Source organism: Paroedura picta, chromosome 2, assembly GCF_049243985.1.
Source record: "Paroedura picta isolate Pp20150507F chromosome 2, Ppicta_v3.0, whole genome shotgun sequence".
Lineage (NCBI taxonomy): Eukaryota > Metazoa > Chordata > Lepidosauria > Squamata > Gekkonidae > Paroedura > Paroedura picta.
In genome coordinates, this window is record NC_135370.1 from 2,347,816 (window position 1) to 2,353,815 (window position 6,000).

The following is a 6,000-nucleotide window of genomic DNA, read 5'->3' on the forward strand; positions in this document are numbered from 1 at the left end:
GCAGTGGGTGAGCGAAAGGGTTAGATTCATAGAATAACAGAGTTGGAAGGGACCTCCTGGGTCATCTAGTCCAACCCCCTGCATTAGGCAGGACACTCAAAACTTTATCAGTTGGACTAGATGACCCAGGAGGTCCCTTCCAACTCTATGATTCTATTATTTCTTTTCTTATCTACCTTCTGTATTGTTTATAGTAGCGGTCCCCAACCTTTTGAAGGTTGAGGATCGCCTCCGGGGGTGAGAAAGAGCCGGCGTCCCGGGCGACACGTATGCGCGTAGCACCCCCTGGTGGTGAAAACGCACATGCGTGGAGCTGCCGCACATGCAGATTTTCACCACCGGGGGCGCTAACGTGCATGCGCGGCAGCTCCGCACATGCGCATTTGTGTCTGCCAGCGTGCCGGCGGCCGCGCCTGCCTCTTCCCCCCCCCCTCTAGTGCCTGCCTCTTCCCCCCCCTCTTTGGATTTTTTTACGCACTTGATTGCACGATTCATAGCCTTGAGGCTCAGCAAAAAAGGGGGACTGTAAATAAAGCGGATAAAATACTCAGCCCTGTGGTGTGTGATAATATTACCTCTGTTTTATAGGGGCTAGAGGATCTAACGCTAAGAGAATATTGACTGGCAAAAAGGAAAGCCCTGAGTCTGCTGCTGAGATAAGATATAGAATCATAAGAACCCAGAACTTTTCCCAGTCCAAACCATCACGGGGCACCAACCAGATACGGCAATGACTTTTTATGTTACCGCTAGAAGAAGAAAACCTGGGGGGGGGGGTTGTAGCCCATTTTTTACTACCTGAAGGAGTCTCAAAGCAGCTGACATTCACCATCCCTTCCTCTACTCACAATAAGCATCCTGTGAGGGAGGGGAGGCTGAGAGAGCTCTGAGAGAACTGTTACTTGCCCAAGCCCCTCCCCTCTCCAGGACTCTATTGGAGCCCCCCCCCCCCAAATCTCCAGCTATTTCCTGATCTAGACCTGGCATTCCTACAGGGGACGGGGTCATGGGAGATGCTGCAGGGGGAGGGGACATTACCCCTCTTTGGAAGTCACCAGAAACTGCGATTAAACCACAGCTTTTCCAGTGATTCCTGAAGCACACTGATGCCACATCTTGGTTTCCTCCAAAAGTGACATCCCACAGCTATGTTTGTTTGCATGTACATAAAAGCAGCCCTCCTGACTTTCTCCACTAGGTGTGCTCCTTAAAATGACCTGTTCCAACAGAACACATGATATAGTCTCTGTCCTAATTTTTGCTGCACAACCTGTGTGGCACAGGGGGCAGAATGCTGAACGCAGGGAAAGGAGATCTGTATTCCAAATCCCTCCCTGCAGGGAACCCCAAGGGCATCTGACATCACAACCTGAAGAATTTTCTGGTAAGAAAAGACCAGGGTGACCTGACTTATTGTTGGAAAACAGTAGAACATGTCTGGAAAAATTTCAGGCAGCTGGATATAAAAGTTTATAAGCTGAATTTGGCAGCTATGTGATTACGCCCTTTTACTACCATTTTAAATCTCCCCCCTCATCGAGGAGTCTCTCTTATTTTTAGCATATTCTTTTGCTTCATTTCATTCTGATTTACCTTTTATTTCTTTCAGCACAACAGCAACCTCTGCATTTTGAGTTCAGGAAATAACGCCTAGCGGGTTGTTTGCTTCTTTTTTTCAGCTGCTATTTTAAATTCGTCCAAAGTTCCCCCTTTAGCCCACATCCCACATTTACGATGGCTTCCACGACTGAATCAGGGCAATTTATGTAATACATAAAGAGCCTCTTGTGGCGCAGAGTGGTAAGGCAGCCGTCTGAAAGCTCTGCCCATGAGGCTGGGAGTTCGATCCCAGCAGCCGGCTCAAGGTTGACTTAGCCTTCCATCCTGCCGAGGTCAGTAAAATGAGGACTCAGCTTGCTTCTGGGGGGTAAACAGTAATGACTGGGGAAGGCACTGGCAAACCACCCCGTATTGAGTCTGCCAAGAAAACGCTGGAGGGCATCACCCCAAGGGTCAGGCATGACTCAGTGCTTGCACAGGGGATACCTTTACCTTTATGTAATACATATTTGAAAATTAAAAAATATATATTCTTGCAGCTCAACCTTTGGGTTCCTAACATATCTTTAGCCAAAACAAAATATGGCATCCATAATTTCTTGTCAAAATTGCCTGACAATAAATCAGAGAAATGAGGCTGTAAAAACAATGACCTCACTTGGAAAACTTCAAAAACAAACAGAAAACCTTGGTGTTCCCACCACCCTTTCGGGAAAATTTAGGTTCAGGGATGACAAGTTCATCTCGGTAGCACAACTTCTAATACTTCTGCATTTTTAAATGCTGGATTCGCCTTTTTTGCTTACCAGAAATCTCTAAATGAGTCCCTCCCCTGTGCCAAATTCTTCATGATCCGATGCTGTGCACTGCAATAATGATTATTTTTGCTGTCAAGTCACATCTGACTTCCGGCAACCCCTGGTGAGGTTTCAAGGTCAGAGATGTTCCCAGATGTTTTGCCGTTGCCGGCCTCCATGTCGTGGCCCCGGCATCCCTTCGGTGTTCTCCTAGCTAAGTCCGGACCAAGGCTGGCCGTGATTGGCTTCCAAGATCTGATGAGATCAGATTAGCCTGGGCAATCTGGGCCAGGGCATAGATCACAAAAGCACGTCAAATGGTGCACAAAGACAGCTGTGCTGTCACAACACAAGCTCTTGTAGTGAACAACACAAGCTGGACTCTGAAATTATACGGTGGCAGTGCAGACACAGCTGGGGGCTTGGCATAACCCGCCGCGAGCCATTTGGGAGTGGCGGGAAATAAATCGAAATAATAATAATAATAATAATAATAATAAGTATCCCAGCATCCTGAGGAAGGAGTGGCATGCATACCCACAGCCAGGGTACGGAGGAAAGCCCTCAAATGGCTGATCTCCTTCCTCCGGGCTTGTGGACAGAGGGTAGCAGTATCTAAACCTCACCAGCTCACATGTGGCAGCAGTCCTCCTTTCTTATCATCCTGCACCCTCTTGCTCAGTTGGTGAGGAGGTTTAGGCTGGGTTGCCACCCATATGTGGATGACACCTAGCTCTTCCTCCTGATGGATGACCACCCTGACTCTCCCCCAGAATCCTTAGCCAGATGCCTGGAAGTAGTGATGAGATGGCTCAAAAAGAGTCGTCTGCAGCTCAGCCCTTCAAACCCAGAGGTCCTGTGTCTGGTAGGAAGGGATCAAATGTGCTTGCCCAGCCTCGACAGAGTGCAACCAGCAGTAGCCTGTTCTGCCAGGAACCGGGATGTGAGCCTTCATGCCTCCCTCTCCATGGAGGCACAGGTCACGGGAGTAGTGCGGCAGGCCCTCTACCACCTATGCCAAGCCAAGCTACTAGCGCCCTACCTGGACCCAGAGCACCTAGCCATAATGATCCATGCGACTGTCACCTCCAGACTGGACTTCTGCAACTTGCTCTACGCAGGCCTGCCCTTAGCCTTGATCTGGAACCTACAATTGGTTCAGAACGCCGCAGTGAGGATTCTCACCAATACACCATGGAGATCCCACATCCAGCCTACATTTAAACAACTCAGCTGGCTGCCAATTGAATTCTAGATCAGGCTTAAGGTTTTGGTAATTACCTTCAAGGCTCTACGTGGTCTAGAACCAGTGTATCTGAGAGACCGCCTCCCTGCCTATACCTCCAAAAGAGCCCTATGCTCTGCCACCGCCAGCTGGCTGGTGGTCCCTGGCCCCTAAGAAGCATGTCTGACCTCAACCAGGGCTAGAGCCTTCTCTGTCCTGGACCCCAACTGGTGGAATGAGTTCCCTGAAGAGATCAGGGCTCTGCCTGAACTCCCACAATTCCACAGGGCCTGCAAAAGGGAGCTCCTTCTCCAGGTATTTAATGCTGTTGACCCAACAACATCCGTGGGCTTAGAACACTATGCTCTGCCACCTCCAACTGGCTAGTGATCGCTAGCCCCAAGGAAGCCGCTTGGCCTCCACCAGGGCCAGAGCTTTCTCCATCCTGGTTCCCCACCTGGTGGAAGGAGCTCCCAGAGAAGATCAGGGCCCTAAAGCAGTTCTGCAGGGCCTGCTAAAGGGCATTTGGTTGAGGTCAATTGAAGCTAAACAACGTCGATTGGGCCCCAAAATGCCCTCCGTTGAACCCGTATGCTGACCAACCATGGGTCTGTTAGACTGTTTACTGTTAGGATGTTATTTCTCTGTTCATTGCTATTATTATTACTGTTACCTTTATTCGATATAGTCACGGGGTTCAGTGTATTGTTCTTTGTCAATCTCCCTTTACGTTCCATGTCAATTGCCCTGAGCCTTAGAGAAGGGCGGTATATAAATGTAATAAATAAATGCCTCCCCCACCCCGAGGCTTCCCAAACAGCAGAGAGCCAGCTTTCCACTGACTGGAAAAGTTTGGAGGGGGGAAGAGCCACCAAACAGCTGATCTGTCAGGATCAGCTGTTTGGTGGCTCTGTAAATACCTACCTTCTTGGGCGGGCGGGGGGGGGGGGGGAGGGGCCCCACCAAACAGGTTTGGAGGCTTTTGGAGCTAATCTCCCTTTGAAGCTTCTCTCTTTGAGGTCAGCCTCTCTTAAAGGAGAGTGTTGTAAGCCGCTTTGGATCCCCAGAGGGAAAGACAGGGGGAGATAAGGGGACTGATAAACAAGCTTTAGGGTGCTTAGGGCTAATCCTGCGTTGAGCAGGGGGTTGGACTAGATGGCCTGTATGGCCCCTTCCAACTCTATGATTCTATGATTCTATGATTCTAAGCAAATAGAATTCTCTCTATCAGTAGTAACTCATTGCTTGCTTGTGATGTCTATGTCCCGCAACTTCTGATGTTTTGTGTGTTTGTGGAGATAAGTAGGGTTGGACTGGCCACTCAACACAGAGGGAACTTTCCTGATGGGGGCATTATCTAGAGCAGGGGTAGTCAACCTGTGGTCCTCCAGATGTCCATGGACTACAATTCCCATGAGCCCCTGCCAGCAAATGCTGGCAGGGGCTCATGGGAATTATAGTCCATGGACATCTGGAGGACCACAGGCTGACTACCCCTGACCTAGAGGGCTGCTGGTGGAACGCCCTGGTGGCTCTGCCAGGGCCTCAGGGACCACAGAGTTAGAATTGGTCAGGAATTGTTTCAGTGCACCGACTTTCTCCTCCTGCCAGGCTGCCATTTGGTGGGCTGAGGCAAAGGGCACCATGAAAGCCAGCGGCCCAGGGGCTTGTCCTCACCCAGAGGTTGCTGGGCCTGTTCCTCGGCTGTCTTCACTTTCCAGACCACCCTGGAGGTCGGGGGGGAGGGAAATGTTTCGAATTATCTCATTTTGGAGCACCGAGGTGGGCAGAGAAGGGGTAGGCCGAGGGCGGCATCAGACCATACTGACATCTCAAGGTTTAACCCAAAGGTTTGCAGCTGCGTTGGCCAAGCCCTTCAGCAGGCCCACGTTTGAGAGGAAATAGTCACGGCTGGGTGTGCAGCAGTCGGCCAGCCAAGCCAGAGAGACAGGGGAAGATGGGAGTGTGGAGTGTGGAGTGTGAGCTTGGTTGTTCGTACATCCGGCCTTGAAACCAAGGATAAGGAGGGTTTGTGCTCTCCACTCGGCAATGTTTTTGCAACTTTTGAAAAACTCAAATGCAAAGCACAACAAACTTCTGGCTTCTCTGGCAATGACAGCCACAAAACGCTTGAGGCGCTATTAAAAATAAGCTCCTGCCAAGGGCTTCTTTGCAGAGGGATAAACTATTCAGGGAGACTGAGTAGGTTTATAGGGATTTCTTTTCTGTTTTTAACATCACCTCTGTCCTATCTACTGTACACAGCAGCTGAAAAATGTCGGGGCAAACCAGCCTTGGGACACAAAAAGGAAACAATAATTTGTGTTTTCTGTGTGCCCGTGAGAACTGTGACAGTCGGCAGGGGAGGGGGAGAGAACATAGCAAGTGGTAAATAATAGAACTTTAGGGTTACACTTG